This window comes from Macrosteles quadrilineatus, unplaced genomic scaffold, assembly GCF_028750875.1.
Source record: "Macrosteles quadrilineatus isolate MER2022 unplaced genomic scaffold, UCM_ALF_1.0 Scaffold_7__1_contigs__length_78375512, whole genome shotgun sequence".
NCBI classification, from domain to species: Eukaryota; Metazoa; Arthropoda; class Insecta; order Hemiptera; family Cicadellidae; genus Macrosteles; species Macrosteles quadrilineatus.
Window position 1 is genome coordinate 63,060,457 of NW_026542600.1, and position 24,813 is coordinate 63,085,269.

Consider the following 24,813-nt stretch of genomic DNA (forward strand, 5'->3'; position numbering starts at 1 on the left):
ATAAAACATAAAACTATTAACTTTTCTGTAGAGAATGTAATATGTGAGAAGGAATTTGAATGCTGCTTAGCAGAATATAGATTCAATAAGTTTCAGTTTTTGCTGGTTGCTGTTTACCGTTCCCCCAGCACTAAAATTTGCATTTTTCTTGAGAAACTTAATTATTTATTGACTTTATTGATAAAAATATTTAAAAATATTGTAGTAGTTGGAGATATTAATATAAATGTTCTGGATGTGACAGAAAGTTGTAAGCTTCTTGATGTACTTGAAATGTTCAGCATGAGATATTTGGTTAACTTCCCTACGCGCATTGCATGTTCATCAGAGACTGCATTGGACAACGTTCTCACCAATATTACAGATTATAAGCTAAAAGTAGATGGTATTAATACACAAATTTCTGACCATGATGGATTGTTGGTATTTATTGAATGTGATAATGTCAAGGATGTAAATTCAAGTAAAAATAAACTAAATAAACATATATTAAGAGATGCTAGGGATTTTTCTAAGGATAATTTAGACTTGTTTGTAAAATTAGTGAGTAAAGAAAATTGGTTGCATGTTTATATGGCTACAGTCGAAGAAAAGTATTCTGTTTTTTACAATATTTTTAAGTTCTATTTTGATCAATGTTTCCCTAAATTTAAAAAACGCTGTAAAATCAAATACAACAATTGGATTTCACAAGAGTTAAAAAATGAAAAATCAAAGATTATTAGACTGAGTAAGACTGCTCGGGCTTGTAATGATAAAGATCTTTATGATAAGGTTAAGAGATTAAATAAGGAGTTCAGAAAGAAAATTATACATGCCAAAAGACAGTTTTACGCTAAAAAGGTTAGTAATGCTGAAAATGTATGTAAAGCTACTTGGAAATTACTTAATGCTGAAATCTCAAATAAGAAAATTTGATGGAATCTTGTACAGAGACCCTAAAGAGATAAGTTGTATTTTTAATGACTTTTTTAATAGCTATGTTAATTCATCAATTATTCCTCAGCTAGCTCAAAATGATAGTTTGCATGGGGGTGAGACTTGTCCAAGCTTTCAGTGTCCTCCAACGGCTAAATTTAAATTGAATGCTGTATGTGATAATGATATATTAAGTATTCTAAACTCTTTTGATAATAATTCTAATCTTAATAAAGTTACTACAACTAAATTTTTGGGCTTAGTAGTTGATGAAAATCTTTCATGGAACTCCCATGTTGACCATGTTGTCAGCAAAATCACATCTGGAATTTATGCAATTTATAGAATGTCTAAATTTTGTTCAGCAGATATTTTGAAAAAGCTTTATTTTGCTTTCATTGAATCCGCAATATCATTTGGCATAAGTGTTTATGGAGGAACATCAAAGAAAAATTTGGACAGAATTTTAATTTTGCAGAAAAGAGCAATAAGACTAATGTTGAATTTAAACTGGGATGTTTCCGTACGTGATCATTTCTTAGCCATGGGTATAATGACTGTGTACGGCATTTATGTTTTCCATACCGTTCTTTTAACTAAAAATCTTTTGTCTGAAAGTATGTTACCTAAACTAGGGGATAATCACGAATATGGCACCCGGCATAGAAACAAAATTGCTGTTGGTGCCCATAGATTGGAATTTTATAACAAAAAACCGTCATGTGCTGGAAGAAAATTTTTGGAAGGACTTCCAGAGGGGTTGAGGAAAATTGATGATAATAAAAAATTTAAATCCCAGCTTAAAATATACTTAACACAAAAAGTACTGTATAATTTTGATGAACTGTACAGCTGATATTATGTTGTAAGTTTAAGTAGTTTTAAGCTGATATTATGTTGTAAGTTTAAGTAGTTTTAAGAATTTTGACGCCATTCAATGTACATACTTGTATGATTTATGAATAAAGTTATTTTCAATTCAATTCAATTCAATTCAATACCAAATTTCATCAAAATCGGACAAGAATTACTCAAGTTATCGCGTTCACGGACACACATATATATATATACATATATACAAATTTGAACGAATGGTGTTTTTGGCCTCTGGGGACATCAAAATGAAAAAGTAAATCGGTCCCGAGCCTAGGTCTTACCATGCCACCTACGGTAATAGCTACTTCCCTATAGGGAAATTCGCTAAAAACTAAAATAACACCTGCTTTGTTTACGTTTCTCGAATTCAACCAAATTTAAGTTTTCAAACATCTGATTAAAAGAAAACAAATAGTATATTTTGTACAGCGAAAAGCTACGTTGTTTATTATATATTTAGAATTATTATTTAAGAAAAAAATGCAGTTTTATGAACAAATTAAAATATTCATAGGAATATATTATTTTAAGGCTTTTGTTAAAAATATTCTTTTACTATTTCAAGTTTAGCCTATATCCCGCTGAAAAGCTTGGGTAAATCTATTTATTAGTGATTGATGAATCAAAAATCGGTATAATATTTACATAGCTAACACGAGTGTTATATTTCTAACCATCATTGAGCCTAACATTTTAAATTGAGCCGAAATGTGTCTAACCATCACAAACAAGCGGTATTAACTAGACTCACTGCTTCAGATCCCAGCTTCTGTCTTCATTGGAGACTAACTCCCTTCTGATCCTCTGGGGCTTAAACCCCACTGTTATACCAGACTTGTCACGTTTTAACGAAAAATAAAAAAACCAAAGAACAGAAGGTAGCTAAAACATGACAAGTTTGACATTAACCCAAACACTGATTAACGGTGACTTCAGCCTCCCAATGTTCTCGGTCGCGATTTTGAGTAACGAACGAATCAGCTGTCAAAACGTTCGTGACAGACACAATCGTTTGCTGTTACGCTTATTAGCAAATTTAATTACTCGAGTCTCTCAGCTGAAGGTGGAAACTAGAACAGCTGTACTTCATTATGGACTCGGGATGTTTAGAAACTATATGTATACATATATGAAAAATTGTATTTCAATGCTGAAGTGATAGATTAAGGATCGGGCACTCTCCAATTGGGCCAGTGGCATTGGTCGAAATCAGTTGGCACACGAATATCAATTTAACTGCTTTACTGACTAATTATATGCTACACTCTTTCTCACAACTCTTTACTTTCACACAGAAGACACTGTGCTCTTTACAGCTCTCTTCTACATGAACATACTTTAGAGACTAAACTACGATAATGGTTTTAACATTTTTCATGAAACCCCACCGACTCAGTTTATAGTAAAAATCCATCTGAAGTAAGAAGGAACTATTTAAAAGGCCAATTAAATTTTAATTATTATTAGTGGAAAATAGTTCAAACGCATGTGTAACCTGGCAGCTGCCTGGTGTGCCATATCGCCACATGGGCTGTACCCCTTGGCACCACTAAGGGTTGTCTGGTCTGACAGCTGCCTGGTGTGCCACATCGCCACACGGGCTGTACCCCTTGGCACCACTAAGGGTTGTCTGGTCTGACAGCTGCCTGGTGTGCCACATCGCCACATGGGCTGTACCCCTTGGCACCACTAAGGGTTGTCTGGTCTGACAGCTGCCTGGCATGCCACATCGCCACATGGGCTGTACCCCCTGGCACAACTAAGGGTTGTCTGGTCTGACAGCTGCCTGGCATGCCACATGGGCCGTAACCCCTTGGCACGACCGACGCTGGACGTGGCACGAGGCTGCCCAAGTCGTGCCTTTGTTCCTAACATCCTCCCATCGCTATCGACAGTCCGGCTGAATTCCTTTGTGATTAGGCCATAAAAATGCTGACTGAGGCGAGCATGAAGCAAACTGGTATGGAAGCGGTTAAATATCATTACACCTCCAGCCTCATTAAATATGTTCATCAATTTTGTTTGGCGGCTGTGATCTATCCGGTCACGTTTCCCAGCCTACCTTTCAATTACTGAAAATTGATTTGTCAATTATTAAAACTAATGAACAGTTAGCTCGGTTCCATTGTTCGAGAGAAACCCGCTCGAGTTTGTTGGATCTTATTAATTACCTTACAGAGATTTCTCCCTGTATTATACGTCTTCCTCCGATTGCAAGACCGGGCTTTACAGTTATTTTCTCGAGTAAATTCCTTCACGAAATGTAGTTATCGTCAAAAACCATTCGATATCGGTCTAATTCTCGTTATTCCAGCCACTTTTCGATTGTGCACGTTACTACGAGGAATCTTATTTAGAGGATGAGGCCACCTAATCAAAAATACCATTAAACCTTTCGTAGCAGACATTTTGCTTCCACTCTAAAAACTCCATCCACACTAGTCATCCTTTATCGGGACGGCTAGTAAATAAACTTAAATGCATATAGAGTAAAAGGCATAAACATAATGAGCTACCACTAATAATTATTTTGATTGGTAAAAACTTTGAACAAGAGACTCCTTCAAACAAGAGAAGGATACTCACATACATATTATAATAAGTTCGTTTATTGCTCAACATTAACATTTCAAACACACAATCTACCCGATCGATCGTCTTGGATAAAGAATGGTGATTTTTAGATTGTAATATCCCAGATAAAAAAATTCACTAATAACACATTGATATTGCTTATCTTCCGATACAATGTACGCTTATCGTACAACCCACACACTACCTAAACACACTGTACCTAAATAGTACAGTAGACTATTGTACGTTTGGTTTAATATATCGGATGTGAGTGGTTATGGGAACTTGATGAACCATGACATTTCTTCTTTTATCTGTTGATAGAAGTCGTGCGTTAAGGGTTTGGTATAGAAAGCAGTTTATCGCAGAAGTACCTGCACAGCTCCGTAGGCTTTGTGAACTTGCCCAATTCCATCACATTGTCGGGACTTTGTGTAGAACGAGTTTTCATTTAAGGATGTGATATTACAATATCCTCGTCGCGCGATTACGACTAAGCTGGGTCATTTCCATCTCCAAAGCTAGAAAATCGGCTAAGGTAAAACATTAGACCGACACGCATCGCACGCATTAATCCTTCATCTTGGTTTAATAGTTTGACCCCGAGCGTTTTTGCTCGTTTCCAAATAGTTCAAAAGGTCTCGCAGGCGTGGGGTGTAGATAGGATAGAAGAGTCACGGCGGGCGCGATCCCATCTTTAGTTCACAACAAATTGCTAGCCCAATAATTTGTACAAGAATTTTTGAAAACATCTCTTTTGAAGCCGTTATTAACAAAATCCCTGCTACGGTCAATTTTCCGTTGGTCAGCCTCAATTACGATGTGGTCGGCAGGTTATCTAGAAAAATAAGGAGGCGAAATTCCTCGACTATTCCCACCGCTTCGAGATTTACCGTCGGAGCTTTTATCGTTGTAAAGGTGAAACTTGTTGATTTCTCTTTCCCAACCTTGCCGAAGCTAAAGGTTTCGGAGGCTGTAAATTGAAATGGATGTAGAAGAGTAAGGTAGGTTCATTCTCTAGGAATTAAATCTACACTCTACAGATATTTATATTCCCTTAACATCACACATGTAGTTTACGCAACGATCGCGTAAAGATAATTTTAACGACACGAGTAGAAAATTTAAGATACGAGCCTTGGCGAGTGTCTTAAATACTTCTACGAGTGTCGTTAACAGTATTTACGCGAGTAGCGTACACTACTCATAACTTTAAGAGAGGTTATGTTTTCGTTTATAACCTCTCATTGCCACTGACAGTGATGCAACGAAAAATTGTACCAGCCACTAATTTCACCACTCAACAATTAAATTGGACTGAACAGCTGATTATTTATTTAGTTGAAGTTCGAATCATTACAATTTTACTTCTACTCTATCAATCCTTCAACCTCATTGGTCCGTTACCCGTGTTGTTATGAGTAAAGTTATGCTGTTATGAGAAACTTTTCAATCCTAAGAACTGAACTGAAAAAGGGCTACTTTAAGAAAACGGTCGTAGGTAAAAATATTATTACTTTTATTGAACCCACGCTTAGCAATACTAACCTCGTCAAAGTATTCTGTAGCGGCCGGGCGAGATAGACTTTTTGTAGAGTATTTTAATAAATATTTCACCATTTTTGTTATGAAGATTTTTCGTTTTCGTTCCGGGTTCCAATCCCACCAAATCACAAATGGATTGTATTAAGTGATAATGCGGCAGCAACTAGGTCTAGCCTTAAGTAATGAGAAAAACAATCCCGGGCTCGTACCTAGCGTCCTAAGACAAAACATAAAAAAATTTTAATTTTTAAAAATTTTCAAAATTTTTTAACAATTTTCAAAAACTAAAAAAAAACATTCAATCCGAAATGGGTCCGGTCCCAACCATTTCCGACTAACGGGATTCTACTACTGTAATAAACTATCAGTTGTCATATCACACAAATGTAACTGTTTACACAACACTAATACAAATGGTGGATAGCTTCAATCCTTAACAAATGAAATTCAAAACAGCAGAAATGGTGGATAAAGAGTAAAAACAAAATACCCCCGCCGCAGCAAATCTGCAGAATAAGCAAATTTACATTTGCCTGATTGGAATTTTCAATTAAATCTATTTAAATAACATTAGGTTCAACAAGTAATTAGGGTTTGCTGCTACAGGGAAGGTAATAAATTGTTTTGGTAAAAGATTTTTATTGCTTGCATTTTACCAAAAGCTTAGTATAAAATAAAACAAATCCGCCCAGTTTGATCAAAATATATCTTATTAAGCAAACTACAGTTTACTTACTCTCCATAAGAATAACAGAGGAATTTTGATAACATTTTCTACCTAACCAATAACTGCAAAAAATACACTTAAATATATCAAATTATTTTTTAAGCTCTATAAATAAAATAAAAGGGTTTGAAGAGAAATTGGAAAATTGTATAGGTAGACAATTTTATGTCAAAAATGAGAAAATCCGACTTTTACCCCATAAAACCTCCATAAACCCCTGTTCCCATGGTCCGACCATACTGGTTCGCAAACTCATTCAATGTTATCCCGCCTTACACATTCAAGCAAAATATCATCGAAATCGGACAAAAATTACTCATGTTATTGCATTCTCGAACGTAAACATATATAAATATTATAAAATATGAACAAATAGTGATTTTGTCCGGTAGGGACATCAAAATAAATGTCAATACCGGCACGGCACGTACATCGGTCCCGGCTCTAGGTTTTACAGTGCCACCTACGTTAATAGGTCAATAGCTACTTCCTTATAGGGAAATTCTTTAAGAAAAACAAAGTAAAAGATACGTAATTCAAATGTGTTGATATGAGCTTTTCGTGGATCACTGAAACCACGTGGAAAGTGTTAAAGAAAACTTAAATAGATTTGTTATGAAATATTTGATTTAAACGATCAAAATATTGTATCTTTCGTTGATAACCGGTTGATAATTATTATACAACTAAATCAATGATTGAAAATAAAAACGAAATAATTCTTCGACTTTAATACATGAGTAGAACATAAAACAAAAATATGGTGCACACCACAACATTGAAGTTTCTATTGTCTTGAGAATATGGGTAAGTTTATGCGCTTTGAGATAATTGTTACTTCTTCTTGAGGTAAGGAAATTTTTATTTATAAAACGGGTTACGTCACAGATAATATTTTTCTAATAAACGGTTTGTCATGAGCCGATAGGTCGGGTAGACTTACCGAAATATTACATACTTTATTCATAAGTGGTCACAACTAATACTTTCCTTCCATATCATTTTATTTAATAAAATACTCTAATAAAAATAAATTTGTGACGATATAATGTTTGTAGAATTCATTTGTATTCACGCTGTGTAGAATTCAATAATAATTTATATAACTGGACACTGAACACTCCTATACTAGATTTGTTAAGATTTTATGTGGTGTAACACGATATACTCGTATGATTGCCAGAAACACACGATACTGTTACCCACGAATCGTGAGCAGAAAGTAACTGTAAGAGAAAAACCAATCCTCTTTAATTGGCTTCTACACGAGATTCGTTGATACGAAGCTCGCTAAAAGTACATTGATAAGTATAAATTTATCAGCCTATTGGAAATCGTGCTACCGACGTTCTAATGGATTATTTGCGTTTAAATACGATACTTTAGGTTAACAGATTATTCTCAATCCATAACTATTTTTAACCTTAATGAAGATGCCTGTAATATTGTCTGGACTAGGTAGTAATTATGCCACAAAATGTTCAGGAGTTTGATGGGGGTAATTTTATACCTGGGAGGGATGTAAGATTTAGCATAAGTTCAGTTGGGGCCTCCTTAACATTCTTAACTTATATCATCTTGAGATTTGCTTCTTTCCTATGTTATATCATGGCACATTTTTAGGCCAAATGAATGGTTCATTCTGCTATAATTTCATAGTTTTCCACACTTTAAAAAATCTATAGGACACCTGCATCTCAAGTCAGTTTTCTAGTTTTCCTTCAATAAGGGTGTTTTTTAACGCAACCCAAATTACATGTACCGCAAAACACTTCTTAACGACTAAACAAGCTCATGTGTTGGCATCCCTGCTTTCTTTACTTAATTAACAATCAGCTGATATGCGTTGTTGTATAGTTATCTATGACTTTTGTTATTGGGAAATTATTGTAAATAAGACACACGATGGTATTTGCGCAACTTCAAAGAGTATGTATTGACATTTAAAGTGGTTCATTGGTATTATGCCAAGATAGGTTTATATTAAGTTTCCATATGTTGTTCCAGTACCTAAAAAAACTGCTACTCATAGAATTTTTTAATATTTAAGGAAGTCGGATCTGAAGAAAAAAATAGTATACCAAAAATGCATACACATTTCGAGCTTAGAGTCTTAGAGTCTTATTTACAACAAATTCCCAATAAGACTCAAACTCATAGACACTCAACAATACAAATTAGCTGAAGTATAAAGAAAATGAACTAAAGAAACAGCGATACCAACATATGAGTGCTGATTTTGGCGTTAAAAATGTATAATATAATAGGTTACGTACCTTATTCCGTCTTCAGTCTTAACTTAGTCAATGCTGGATGACTAGTTTTTTTTTACTAGTTTGCTCTGTCGTGTCCGCCGTGTAACCTGCGTCGGTTTGTCCCGTTTCAATGTGGCCGGCCTATCGTAATTGTTTTTGTAACTATTTATGTAAAAAATGTGTAAACTTTATGTGTCGTCAACCTGCATGTATACATTGATGAAGACTTACGTCGGATATTTGACCATATTCAATTGATGTTTTAAATAAGGATTTGATAATGGGACTTTGTTCCCGAAACTAGTCATCCAGCATTGACTAAGTTAAGACTGAAGACGGAATAAGGTACGTAACCTATTATATTATATTCAATTATCAGTCTTGGTGGCAAAGATGTTTAAATTTAAGTTAAAAATGTGTCTCACGATGGTTGTAATTATTTGAGTTTTGCGTTTTAGCGAATTTCCCTATAGGGAAGTAGCTATTACCGTAGGTCTCATGGTAAGACTTAGGCCCGGGACCGATTTACTTTTTCATTTTAATGTCCCCAGAGGCCAAAAACACCATTCGTTCAAATTTTTATATATGTATATATATATATATATATAGATATATATATATATATATAGATTTATATATATATGTGTCCGTGAACACGATAACTTGAGTAATTTTTATCCGATTTTGATGAAATTTGGTTTGAAGGTGTAAGGCGGGATAAACTTGAATGAGTTCGCGATCCAGCATGATCGGACTATGGGAACAGGGTTTTATGGGGGGTTTTATGGGGTAAAAATTGGTTTTTCTCACTTCTTACCCTCAAAACACAAAATTTCCCAATTTTTCTCTAAACCTTCTTAAAGAGCTTAAAAAAACAAACAATTCAGTATATCAAAGTGTTTTTGTACGGTTATTGGTTACGGACAAAACTAAAAAAATGGTAAATTTAAAATTCCCATGTTATTCTTATGGAGAATATTGTAAAATGTTGTAGTTTGCTTGTTTATGGATATATTTTGATCAAACTTGGCAAATTTATTTATTTTATAGTAAGCTATAAATATTTTACTAAAAACACACTACTTTATTAGTTTCCTTGTAGCAGCAAACCTAGGTACTCGTTAAACCTAATGTTATTTAAATAGATCAATTGAAAATCAATTCGGCCAAATGGAAATTCGCTTAGACGGCAGGTTTGCTGCGGCGGGGGTATTATTATTATTTATTGCGTTTTGAAAAACCACCCTGTATATATGCACAAGTTCTGAAGCTGAGGCGTAGAGTTAATGGAACTTAAGAGTATAAGTTGTTGGGTAAGTACAGTATGAGTTGGTGTGCATGTTGGTAAATGGTTGAATAATTTGACGAAGTTAAAGTAAATATTGCTGTAAAGTTAATTAATCCTAATTTATTTGAATAATTTTAAGAATAATGCATCAAACGCCGTAAGTAACTTTAATCGAGAGTACAAATGTACAGCATTACAAAAATTGACACGGGTTGGTTGGTTATATTACAGTACTTAAATTTATTTTGTAATTTGTTAAAACCTCTTTGTACAGACAATGTTGCTATGGACTTACCACCGTGTCCTCGAATGAATTGATCGTAGATCTATGCCCTATTCTTAGCTTCTTAATAATTGCTCTGTTCATAAAGTTAGTATGACGGTCTTCCAGCCGCTATGCTCATCAGGGCCCGCCTCCCGTATAGGCGATGGTATACGATATATAACCAAAGTAGGCCTATCGCTTGGTAAGATTTCTTCCGTCTTATAAGCAAATCCTTTTTGGGACGTAAATGGGAAACTCAATTAAAACAAATAATCATGGTAAATCGCTGCGAGTGTTCATTTACTACGAAGAAAGTCGACACTTAAATTGTATTTTTACTCAAGACGTTTTAAAATCTTCTTACAGAAAGCTACTGAAAAGGCCTATAACTACCGCCTTGTTGGGGCCTTTCAAGATAAAACTGTGTTCTTTCCTTAATTATCAAAACCTATTAGTTACCATTGATATGTAAGACAACCGTTATTCGGGGTAGCAGTCATTTGTAAAATGACCAAAACAGGTAAATCAAACCGTATTTTATTTACAAAGAAATTTTGCAGAATCTTTTAAATGAATCCCTAAGTTTAGGTACATGCCGACATCACGAGAAACATGTAACTATTCATCCATATAAAAATTTACTCCTAAAAATTTAAAAAGGTCACCATGTAACTTAGCACCTAACGGTCATTTTGTTTATACATTTTAATTTACTTATTTAAAACGCTTATTTCCCGTGGTAGAAAATTACTATTCCACTTTAAAATTAAAGTAGAGACAAAAAATAGCATTCATACACAGTCATTATAATTACTAATTGTTAGTCTACAGATAATTATATTACAATTCAGTTAAAAGACATTCCCTATGTTTTACAGTGGTATGGTAAACTACACTGGATTTACATGTTTGGTTACCGAATACTAAATGATACACAATTTATGAATACACATATACATTGACCACTTACTACGCTTACCATACTGGACTATCACGTCTCCTGGGTATTGGAAGCGAGGCTGTATCTCACATAGACTATTTCAATGTGTAAATTGCATCCTTCAAGCATAGAATTCTAGCAAAATACACATTATTCAAGTACTAAACATCAATGTATAAGATATCCTCTTTATTTATTTCTCATCGTTCCTAGCTATATTGTCCGTCAATTGCATGTACTATATTAACACTCCTAATATCAATTATTTGTTATCTTTTCTTGGTTAGTCTCATTTGCCTTTGTTATGTACATATTTCTTAGACTTAAAATTTAATGAACTATTTTAAATTATGGTTTATATTATTTATTTATTCTTACTCCTATGTCTAGTTTTTTTACTGTCCTTGTTTTTGCATATATTCTTATTGTATTGTTCGCTACTTTAGAATTGTTACTTAGTATATTTATCATTGACTTACTATTATTATTATTGCTCAGTCATTATGAGTTACCCATATTATGCAATTCAATTGTAAATTGGTGAAATCCGTTGGCAATAAATAATAAAATAAATCAACAAAATAATTTTAGATAATAACTGAACCTTTAGAATATCATAGCGATATTTACCAATTGCTCTGTCAAGGATCTTCCAATTTACTAAATTTACGGCACTTGCTACAAGTTAATCAGTTCAAATTCCTGGAGGAAAATTACAACTAGACATCACAACAGCAGTAAGCTTAGTTCTAGGCCTATGTGAACTGTTGGCTATTGAAGTGTTGTAACATATTTGTCAATACTTAGCTTGCCACAGAACGGATTTATCTTAATAATTTATTAACTTCGATTACATTTAATACGACAACTTCATCTTACTGGAGAGCTATTTAGTATAAAGGGCATTTTAGGTAAAATATCTGGCTGGGTAGTACTTTCGAATCGACTTATTTTATTATGAAGTATTGAATTCATATAAAGGAATAATGATGTGTGATGGTTTTCGAATATTATACGAAGTTTGCCCTGTGTGCATGGAGAACAAATATACTTTTATTAGTATACTAAATGTTCTCCCCCCCCCCCTTCAATCAAAACGTTCTCCCTTATAATCAAAACGCCATTGTGGCTTGCTACAACGAATGTATTGTTAACTTCCCCTCAGTCTCATAAACAGCATGTAAACAAACAAGATCTCAAATGTACCTAACTTTCAACACTGGCCTAATCCTAGATGTCACTCGCGAGAAGAAATAAAATTGGGCAACATAGACGTAAAAAGTGATTGAAGTAGTCAGAAAAAGTGAAGGAAGGAGTGAACAGGATTATAATTGGAGGTATGGGAAAGAATCCAAGGACGGGGTTTGTCGAGGCTGTGGCTAGCCGCTAGCCGCAGTGATGACCGCGAGCTAGTCGCTAGCCGCTAGCTGCCCTACCAGCCAATTACATTACACTGTATCTAGCAACCCGAGGGATAGAATACTTTCTATCCTACAGTTCTGGCGAGTCATTGATACGCTTCAAGCGAATAGTAGACACCTCACTTGGTGGTGTGAGTCATTCTAAAGCTGGTCCTATAACGCGTTTGCCAAACGTCCTCGGCTGGATCTTAGTTTAGGAATCTCTCAATTCAAAGGAAATATAACCATGCAAAATGTTTGATGAGGATGACAAACATTTTGTATAGGCAATAGTTTGTTTTGGATTCATGAACCATTTCATGTGGAATTTAATTACTGAGTACATAAAAGGCTTAAAAAATTAGTAATACTAATTCGTAGAAGATTGTAGGGCAAAATACGAAAGACGTAAGTTTATCCAGCTCTACACACTGTTACCAAATTTGATAAAAATCGGACCAAAATTGCTCTTGTTGAAATGTTCACGGACACGCAAACGCACTCACATACACATATAAATACATAAAATGTGGACGAATAGTGTTTTAGGCCTCTGGGAACATAAAAATGAACATGTAAATCGGTGTGGGACCATGTCCTATATACAGTCTCATAGGTAAGTAGTAAGCAGCAGTCCAGTAGTACAGTAAGTAGCGTGCTGTAGTGCTGAGCGTGGGACCATGTCCTATATACAGTCTCCCAGGTAAGTAGTAAGTAGCAGTCCAGTAGTACAGTAATTAGCGTGCTGTAGTGCTGAGCGTGGGCCCATGTCCTATATACAGTCTCCTAGGTAAGTAGTAAGTAGCAGTCCAGTAGTACAGTAAGTAGCGTGCTGTAGTGCTGAGCGTGGGACCATGTCCTATATACAGACTCCTAGGTAAGTAGTAAGCAGCAGTCCAGTAGTACAGTACAGTAAGTAGCGTGCTGTAGTGCTGAGCGTGGGACCATGTCCTATATACAGTCTCCTCAAGGCGGTACCGCTCCACGCCGTACTAACACCCACAGTCCTCCATTTCATAGTCTACACACGTTTTGCTCTCGGATCCAGATTGTTTTTATTTAAGAGTTTACAACTGTTTTGTAAATAAAATTTGAGTTCCAGCCAAACTTAGTGATCGCTTGGAATAAATAGGTTATGCAACGTTTAACCTATAACATCGTTTTCGTATTTTTTTTTATTTTAATTTTTTTTTGCATGATCAAAATAACCATAAACTTATCATCCATCTCGAAAATTGTCATTATAATTTTTTATAAGGTAGACTCGGTAGATGGTGAAAGTTCAGATAATATCCTACAGTAATAACGATAATATATAAATATAATGTGTAATAATTCAATGCCCAAATGTTTACACCTGATGCACCACAGTAAACTATCAGTTTTATCACTAATCAGGTAACTGTGATTCTGAGAAATGCAGTGTAATAGACGAAAAATTATAATGAAGGCGATTGGAGGAGATTCGAGTCAGAAGGTACATGAGATGTTTTTTTTATATTTAAGGATATACCGTCCTATAGTTTGTAATTTCATACAAACGAGTAGATATTTTAGTCTTAAATGATCCATAGAACGTAGTTGGTGGCTTAAATTACAAATATGGTTCTGTCCAAGTAAATTGGTTAGAAACAGGAAATGAAGCTAACAAGAAAATGTCCGTGGAGTCACCAAGGAACTTCTCTGAATTAGACACGTCATAAGGTTTAGAGTTTCAACGACTAGTTAGGTTTAGGCATTTCCGATCCTGAGGTTAGAGAAGACCGCTGAAACCTGAGTTGAATTAATTGTTATGTATTATTTACAAATTGAAAAAAAAACAACAAACCAAACGGTATTATGGTTGGGGAGAATGTTAGAGAATTTTAGAGTAACAGTCAATAAAAACAAAACATACAGACTGGAAATGATATCCAGTGATGTGGAAAATGAAAAGGAACCTGTTGTCGGCGCTGCAAAATTTTCAGTACGGCCGATATAGGTAAGTAATTAACGTCGAAAATATCGAAATTCATGTTTTTATCAATTGTTATACCTCATTTAACATATAACAGGACGGTATCGGTTAAAATATCGAATTGAAGATGTAAAAGGTCGAAATAAATCATTTTGTTAGCCTCTGCACGGTCTGAGAAAAGGTACCCCTTGTCGCTCAATGTTATTTCGCCATAATGACAAGAGGCCCCATTTTTAATATTCACTTTATAAACAGACTTGAGTAAAAAAAAATAATCGTCCTGCATTCTAGTGGACATTTAGAGAACTACAACAAAGTTCAGTTTACGGAAAACAAAATGTCTCACCAGTTTTGCGGTCCCGACAAGAGGTGCCTTTTCTTATCTTATGGAGAAATAACATAGGGCCGACAAGAACTCCCTTTTCTGAAATGCGATTTTTACGACATGCTTCAATAAAATTAATTTAAATGAAAACCACCGTGAGTTAAGTCAAAAATTAATATTTCCTCCAAAGAGGGCATTATGAGCTTTCTTTTGATACCAAAGTAGTTTCTTAAATACGAAAAAAATTGTTTTGCGTATATGAAATGTTCCAAATAGTTTTTCTGAAAATGACCATTTTACATAACAAAATTTCCTATAACCATAGATAAAAGGACTCCTTTTATCTATGCTATAACTTTAAAAAAAAAATCGTAGATGCATGGGACTTGCACCAAGTTATTCGGAATTTAATAAGGAATTAAAATATATATATACATATATATACTGTATAGCTCAAAATCTAAAATTCCCGCCAAGAGGTCCCTATTCGCTTTCCACATCACTAATATAGGAAATCCAGGGAGGTTGCAGATAAAGGACATTTCCCTCTATCGTTTAAGAATGAGTTTCAATCAGCCTACTTTATAAAAATTAGTTTGTAAGTCTAAGCTGAGAAAGAAGTAAATGTGTTTTTTTTCATATAATTCACAGTAAATATGTGTATTTCATTAAATAAGAATTCCATTTAAGGACTGGGCTTTATTTTGTTTACGGCACAAGTAAACAAATTAAATGTATGGGTCCGATAAATTAGTAAGATTTGTACCGGAATGAGTTTAATATCCCCGCCGCAGCATATCTGCCGTCTAAAAGGCGCGGATTAAAATGTGTCAAATGTAGGATATGACTATGAGCGGTCGTATGGCACTTTATGTCTTAGATTCGTATGTAATATTAGGAAATAAATGAGCTTTTCAAACGATTTTATTGATTTATAGCAATCTTGAAATAGTTTTAAAACAATTGCAATTATTTATGTATAGTATAACTGATAGTGATATCGATAAACAAATATCTCTAGCATTAAAACAATACTACCAATACTTAACCAACAACATCGGGTTTTGAACGTTTTTGATTTAAAGATTTATCGTCTTAAAATATGCATAATGATTTTCTTAAATTCCTTATTATAATGGAGTAGAGAAATGTGGTTCTGTAATCTAATTTCATAAGAGTTAACAAGCAAATTTAAAAATTGTAATAACTGAACTACAAAACCAACAGTAATAATATTTATTTAACTTTCGAAATTCTAATTTATGTTTAACATTGATGGTATGAGAATTCAAATATTAACATTTGAATTCACTAATAAAACACGAATAAAGAAATGGAAATGAAACACTTTATCCAAACCTAAATTATATTTAAACGTTTAATTTGGTTAAGTGACTTCCTGTGAACAAATGCAGGGGTACGAATGGTAAAAATATATTATTTGAAGGGAATGTTTAGGACATATTAATTTGTGATATAAATCAGCAACACTTGATCACCTTTAAATAATGATGCCGAGGTAAATACATACAATGAGTATGATTCTCCACAATTTTGGCATTACCAGCTACTAGATGTGAAGCTCAGCCTAAATCCCCGTGAAATATCACACATAAAACGGAAACAACTTTGAGAGTTCTTGGACGAAACTCATGGCTGAATTTAATATACATCATATGGCTGATACATACATGTGCTAACCTGAAAGATAATTTACAGTACACCGTACATTATTTAAATGTACATAAACAGATCAGGTACAGTAATATCACAGTTTAAAGATAGTAGACACTACTATGTAGGCATACTCTTTAATCTATGGTAATATGTAGTCATTTTGTAGGGGAGTGGTTGATATAGGCCCCTTCTCCCACGCCTTAGAGGGAATGATAATAAGGGAATAAATTTGTGTACAAATGAAGGAGTCACATTATTTAGTTCAGATTCCTAAACGTTAGGTATTAAACGTTAAGGATTAAATTATAAATTCAAAATATGCTCGTATAATCAATCATCGTATTTTTTAACTAATGCATATATTTTATTTTAACTTCTTATATTATCTATTGACATTACTACAAAGTAAGCAATTACAAAAATTTATTTTTTTAAAGTATTCTTTGATTCAGTTTTTTTGTAGTGTCTATAACTTCTTTAAAATGATCAAGAGCTTGCAAATCAACTGTTCTTATTCAAATAGACAAAGACAATTTTTTAGAAGGGTATTGTTTAGAAGTCAATTTATTTCTTCTCTAAACTAAAAATAGGCATAGAGATCTAGGTCCATCATAATACGTATTGTGTGTAGGGTAATATTATTTCTATGGATATAACTCCGGAGATATTTTATTCCGTGTTCCAAGTTCTAGCTACACTACGTTTATTTTTATACTTCTATAATCGAGTATTTGTATTGTTTTGTCAAACTTAATGACAAAAAGAAAATGGAAAGGCAACTTACTGTAAGCAATTTAATCCTTTATGCCACATAAATTATGTCAATGTCAAATTAAGGGAGAAAATATAGTTTTATACTTTATTGCACTCAGTGATTAACTATTCAACTATGTACTACTAGATTTAAAAAAAATGGCTTAATCAGCCGATCAGGTTGGGGTTAGGGTTCACTTCAGTTCAGTATCCAACCCAACAGTGAATGTTAAAATATTTTATTCCTTGTTCATTTAAGTTTACATTTGGAAGTGTATCAATAACCGGAAGGATTCGCTAAGCCATGAGCCACCCCTACAGCCGCTTCCCTCTATGGCGCCATGCCTGGGGTGTTTTTGTTGCCACCGATACCAGTTCACCTGTTAGGACTCAAGGCCGTACAACTAGGACACCCCCCACTAGGCCATTTACCATTACTGCGACTAATTAGCAAGAGGGTGGTTCTGGTTTCACGGTTCGAGAAATCTCAACATTCTCTCTACCAAACGTGCACCGCCCAAAACTTTACAGCCCTAACCAATTGGTTTTCTGCACTGTTTAGATCCAACCGAGCATATTTTTATGTTTGCGAGTGGGGCACGTTTTATGTTGCCATTAATATCTCTCTAACCAACTGGCTGCAAAGGAAAACCTCACTGTGGTGGTCAGTTTAGGATTTTGTCCTAATTGCTGATGGGGTTTCTGTAATTGATGTTCTTAGTGAATATCCCTGTAGGAAAGAAGCTGTTACCGTAGGCGTGGCTAGACCTAGACCCAGGACAGATTTACTTTTTTGTTTTGATGTCCCAGAATAAAAAAAAATATTCGTAAACATTGTAATAACATGTAGGCTATATACTGTATTTTGGTCCGATATAAATTAAATTTCGCATAAACGTGTAGACCTGGACACACTTGAATTACTGCGCTAAAAAGAAAGATCGGGTGTTAAGAACGGCGTGTTATGGAGAAAAATATTGTTAATAGGCCAATAGTGGTTTTCAAATGTTTACCCTTGCACATGAAAACGGGAATGCGAAATACTATCCCCCGGAAACTACCCCCCCCCAGGTGAAACGTGACGTCACAAAATCTGCTAACTAACCAATATGGAAGCCGTGTCCGCGACTGGAATACTACCCCCCCCCCCCTAGACAAACTATGCTATGTAACTTTAATTTTAATTCTAGTAATTCCGTTGGATAATAGAAAAGGCATGTGGTGAATATAAAACAGATTTTCGAGATGTTACAACAAGTTTGGTTGGTTAGGTTAGGTTAGATTAGAACTGTTTGACAACTAAATTTGAGTGTCCGTGACTGGAAAACTGCCCCCCCCGGTCTCTGACGTCAATATGACGTAGGAACCTGCTTGGGGGGGGGGGTAGTTTTCCGGGGGGCTGTCTTCCGGCGACCCATGAAAACGCCCAATTTTCATTGTAACCATCGTCTGGAGCTTAGAAAGACAAATTGCTTTGTATATTGAAGCGTTGTTGAAGGATTAAATGTTATGGAGGATACAAAACAACTGTTCGTTTAAAATAACCGTGTTATTCTTATGGGGAAAAGTAAACTGTTCTAATTTTCTTGTTCTCGTCTATTACATTTTGTAGAGGATTTGTTTATGTAACAGCTTAATATTTCGAGGGGAATAGTGTTTTACCGGTATATGTCGAATTCAAACTAAAATGCCAATGATGCTAAAGACTTAGAAAATGGAAAATAGAATCAGAACCTAAGGGCCTAATTTTAACTGGTTCAGTGCAAACAATTACATTTTATATTGCTAATAAATCATAGCACCTGAAATGATCCAAATGGAAAAAAATTACTAACTTGAACTACAATAACAATTAAACATCGAATCATGTCATTGTTGGGTTGTTACCGTATACAGTATAAAGGTATTCAAGGGAACGAACTATATCAATGAACAGTGTTGATATAAGCATTGTTGTTGTTACAGTAGTTGAAACTATAGTATTGACACTTTAGATAGCTAGCTATACATACATTATCTCTTCACTAGCTCATACAGTCTTACGTTTCCTAGTTCTGATTTAGAATAACGTATAGTCCTACAACTATGTTTCTTTACATCGTCTGGTAAAACACAAGGCGCAGAAAAGTAGCCTTATAGAATTCATACTCCAGTAAGAGATTTTAACGCCATCTCCCAATTCCCTACTTACCTAAAGTATATAAATTGAAAAGGAAAATATACTTTATTCGAACTGACGAGCAGCTAATCCACTTATAAACTAAACAATAGGTACGAAGCATGAACAATCCTAGAAATAAGCCTATGAATAACATTGGTGACATTATTGAAACCAAAAGTACTCAAAACAGCTAATAACAAAATCATTTTCGAATTTGTTTCAAAAGCCGGAGGTTTGTGATTTTTAATTTTTTTAGCAATTCATACTATGAAGGAGTGCCAAGTATACATCTTTCTACTCCATTCTTAATCCTAGGTTTTGTGAAACTGTATTAACAGAGATAATTAAGGCCCAATTTAAGTTAAATGTTGTGTTTATTGGAAACACAAAAAATAGGCTTGTTTAAAAACGAGATTAATCCCCACACACAGCTGGTGCTAAATGCAATTACGTGTTTCATAATGAAACCTTACATACCAACATGAAGGTAATATCAACTTACCTTGAACGAATCTCTATGTGACATGGTAGGTGTAATCCCAAATATCCGCTAATCATGACTGCAAAACACTAAAGGCACAAACATAGTACAAAGGTCAATCCATCTCTACAGTCCCGTCATTTTCTGCGGGCGATTATTTCTGCGACGCGTACCATCAGCAATTCCTGGCGTTCGAGTTTCCGGGCGTGCGATTGAAAAAACCAATTGGCGATCGGCGAGGACATAAAACTAGGAACTGCGAAATACCACGGTCGGCTACGGTCAAACGAGTTCCAGCTAGGCAAGTTAACACGTAGATTCTCAACAAACGTCACTATTCTCAGTCTGCCACACTGTCAATGTTCACTGACGAACTACATCTGTCACACATTCACTACAATATCACACAGTTCACAGTACACAGAACACAGTGCAGAGCGACGTAGATGCTCACACCTCGACTTCTCTCCACTCACTCTCTGTTCCGCTCCCGCTGTGGCACCGCGCGCCGGCCACCGCATTCCTGTGTCGCCGCCATATTGGAATGTGGCTAGCCATCTTCGCCCTGCGATACGGAGCAGCTGACTCCACTTCCACCTTCCTTGGAGCTCTTCTCCTCTCACTCCTCTCGTCCTCACGCTTTCCGATTCGCAAATATTTGACTATAGAGAAACTATTGATAACGGGTTTGCAAAGGTAGAGTCGGTAAGCCACGGGGTGTCCGACAGGTATGAGTACTCAGAAGGCTAAGTACAGTCGGAAAGCTATGGGGTGTCCGACGGGTGTGCGTATTGCGTATACAGTAGGCTAAGTACAGTCGGTAACCTGCTGGGTGTCCGAAGGGTATGAGTACTCAGAAGGCTAAGTACAGTCGGAAAGCTATGGGTGTCCGACGGGTGTGCGTATTGCATATTCAGTAGGCTAAGTACAGTTGGTAAGCTACGGGGTGTCCGACGGGTATGAGTACTCAGAAGGCTAAGTACAGTCGGGAAGCTACTAGGTGTCCGATGGGTATGAGTACTCAGAAGGCTAAGTACAGTCGGAAAGCTATGAAGTGTCCGACGGGTATGCGTTTTGCCTATTCAGTAGGCTAAGTAAAGTCGGTAAGCTATGGGGTGTCCGACGGGTATGAGTACTCAGAAGGCTAAGTACAGTCGGAAAGCTATGAAGTGTCCGACGGGTATGCGTTTTGCCTATTCAGTAGGCCAAGTAAAGTCGGTAAGCTATGGGGTGTCCGACGGGTATGAGTACTCAGAAGGCTAAGTACAGTTGGAAAGCCAACGTGTCTTGTGTTTAGTTGTGTTTTGTTCAGTGTTTTTTGTGTGTTTAGTTACAACTAAACGCAACATGATAAAAAAAGTTAAAAGTTAAATGAAAAATACAAAAATGTAAAGTACAGTATAGTGTAGTTTACTTGCCAATAATTCTCTTTTAGGCATTTTTATATTTTTCAATTAAGTTTTAAATTTTTGTTGCATTATGTACTTGATTTTTTATTGTTGTATATAATTTATATGTTGTTATATATATAGTTATTTATTTGTTATTATATGTAAATAGTTGTTTTCAGTAAGCAGTTTTTTGACTCAATACCTTTTGAGTGCCAATTAAGAATGTAGAATAGTAGTATCCTATTCTCACTTGCATAACGGGATGAGTTGATCCACCTCCAGAAACGTTACTATACTGTACTTACAACATTACAACTAAACACACACAGAAAAAAACACTGAACAAAACAGAACTAAACACAAGACACGTTGGAATAGTCCAATTAATAATAATAACATAAGGCTCCGCTCCTTTCTACCGTACGGATCCAAAACTAAATTGTTGTTGATTCACGTAAATATAGAAAACATTCATACGAAACCCCAATTAATGTGTAAAGAAATAGAACACCGAACTAATATGTAAAAATTGGAGGACTCATATAAACAGAAAGGCCCACAACATGAGAATATAACTGTCACTTTTCATGGTGAAAAATAGAATGATGGTAAGAATCAACAGGTGTATACTATAATACAAGGTGATTATAAATTGCACAGGATGAGATTTTCTCGGAATGTGATTTATTAGCTACAAAAGTTCATATACGAGTTCACTTAGATCAGGCAACGCTTCGTTAGGGATTGGCACATTGAATTGTTGTTGTTTTGGTTAATTAGGGGCATCTTGAGTTTCTGGGCACATATATTGAGAGCTCAGTTTAAGTGTTTCTTATAGTTTTTTGACATGACGAATTCAATACAATTGAGTGATTCCTTGAACTGCAGGTTGAGCTGACAACTTGTAACGTAAACGATTTAGCGATAGTTTGCCAGAAAACTATTTTACTAAGATGTGTTTGATTTTTCGCAGGATAATCTTATATTTAGACAACATACTTAACAGAAAGCGTGATTTTGACCGTGCAAAACATTAAAAAAGGATTGGATGTTTGTATCCAAACCTTATACAGGGTGATTTGTACTCAGTGTGACAAAATATTTTGGTGTTAGTACAAAGTAAATGAAGTGTGATGATGCATATCAAATGTTCCAAGTCTGAAAATTATCTTCCCAAAAAAATATTTTATGTTTTTCAAAAATAACCATGCTTTTAAACTTAATACAGCGAACTCTCAATTACCTGTATATGGATTTGAGTAGATAATGTCATTTTCGTGTACTACATTAAATCTTAAACAAGAATAATGGAAAATGACGGAGGATCAGTTGTAAAAACTCCATTGAAAATAGATTAGAAGATAAAAATTAAGTTGTTTGATAAAAATTAAAAAAAAACAATGGTCTATTGCATTTTCACACCCTGTATACAAGAAAGTGACGGAATATGTTAAAAACTGCGCCATTTTATAAGCTTTCCAACCATATGCTACACTATTGAGGTTTATGTCTGCTTATATACGCTTTAATGGTTTGAAGACTACAAAGCATGGTGTCTTTAACATTTAAAACATAGAAAGTCGGCAAGCAAAAGTTGTATTTTTGTTTCAGCTTAAACAGTAAAAACAGTAAAAAAGTTCTTTGTTTTCTGGTATTCAAACCACTAAAACAAACAATAAAATATCTAAACCTCAATAGTGTAGCATATTGTTGGAAAGCTTATAAAATGGTGCAGTTTTTAAAATATTCCGACACTTTCTTGTATATAGGGTGTAAAAATTGCAATGGACAATTGTTTTTTAAAATTGTTATTAAACATCTTAATTTTTATCTTTGAATCTATTTACAATGTAGTTTTTATAACTGATCCTCCGTCATTTTCCATTATTCTTGTTCACGATTTTATGTAGAACACGAAAATGACATTATCTACTCAAATCCATATACAGGCAATTGAGAAATCGCTGTATTAAGTTTAAAAGCATGGTTATTTTTGAAAATCATAAAATAATTTTTTGGGAAGCTAATTTTGAGACTTGGAACATTTGATGTACATCATCACACTTCATTTACTTTGTACTTACACCAAAAAATTTTGTCACACTGAGTACAAATCACCCTGTATACCTCAGTTTTGATGTTTGTTAGTTTTCACGTCCAGTGCCTTACAGGTATATAAGGTCATACCTTATACAACAATCCCTCTAAACATATATACCTACATATACACATACATACATATATACACATATATAATATATATATATATGATTGGGCCTTATATAGCCTACCTTACAAACATCCAAATATATCCAAACAAAAAAATGTGCGAACTGAAGATTGAGCAACATATGTAGGCCTATAGAATAAACCACGAATCCTTGAACAGAATCGGTATGGATCATAAACATTAACAAATAACATTGCTGGTATAAATCCTATACTAACAGGATTTAGACAGTTCCATTAAGCAATGTTAAATAACAGTATTTGTTCATGTTTATGATCCATACCGTGTATGTTCTGGTATTTGTGGAAAAAACCTAGTTAATTTAAGACCCGGGATTAAAAGTGTGTATTACCTAAGACAGTTTTTTAAAGAAGCCGTTTCAGTTCAGTTCTTAGAATTGACAATTTCACATAGCATTTCTTACTTTCATGACAGCATAGTTTTACTCACAACAACACGGGACCAATGAGGTTTAAGGATTGAGAGAGAAGAAGTAAAATTGTTATGATTCGAACTTCAACTAATCAGCTGTTCAGGCCAATTTAATTGTTGAGTGGTGAAATTAGTGTTTGGTACAATGTTTCGTTACATCACTGTCAGTGGAAATGAGAGGCTATAAACGAAAACATAACCTCTCTTAGGAGTTATGAGTAGTGATCTTTAGTAATTAAAACACTGTCGTAGGTAAAGTAGTGTACGCAACTCGCGTAAATAGTGTTAACGCCACGAGTTGAAAATTTAAGGTGCGAACCTTTTCTATTTCGAAACACACTGTTTGTAACAATATTAGTCCCCTTGATAATCAGTAGTAACTGAAATATTCAAGTATTTTATTCTTGCGTTTATTTTATTTCTTATATTCCATGTTATCCTTATGGAGAATAAATGAACTGCCGTAGGCCCTACATTACTACTTTATGGATATGTGTTCATTAAATACAGCAATTTTGTTTCCTCAGGTTGTAGATATTTAACCATTTAATCAAACATCTTTAGCGACAGCTTTAGCAGAAAACCAAAGAACTAATTTAGCAGATGTAGCATGTGTGC

The 24,813-nt window shown here is 34.7% G+C and overlaps 1 protein-coding gene across 1 annotated transcript in view; it reads right to left on the minus strand.

The window, feature by feature from the left end:
• The window catches only part of LOC128999045 (tetratricopeptide repeat protein 28), a 62,233-nt gene extending 41,615 nt beyond the window's left edge, over nt 1-20,618 (minus strand). The window contains exon 1 of the mRNA XM_054425402.1: nt 20,164-20,618. The gene's annotated coding sequence lies outside the window, so the exon portion shown is untranslated. The remainder of the gene's footprint in view (nt 1-20,163) is intronic.
• Between the last annotated feature and the right edge of the window lie 4,195 nt (nt 20,619-24,813).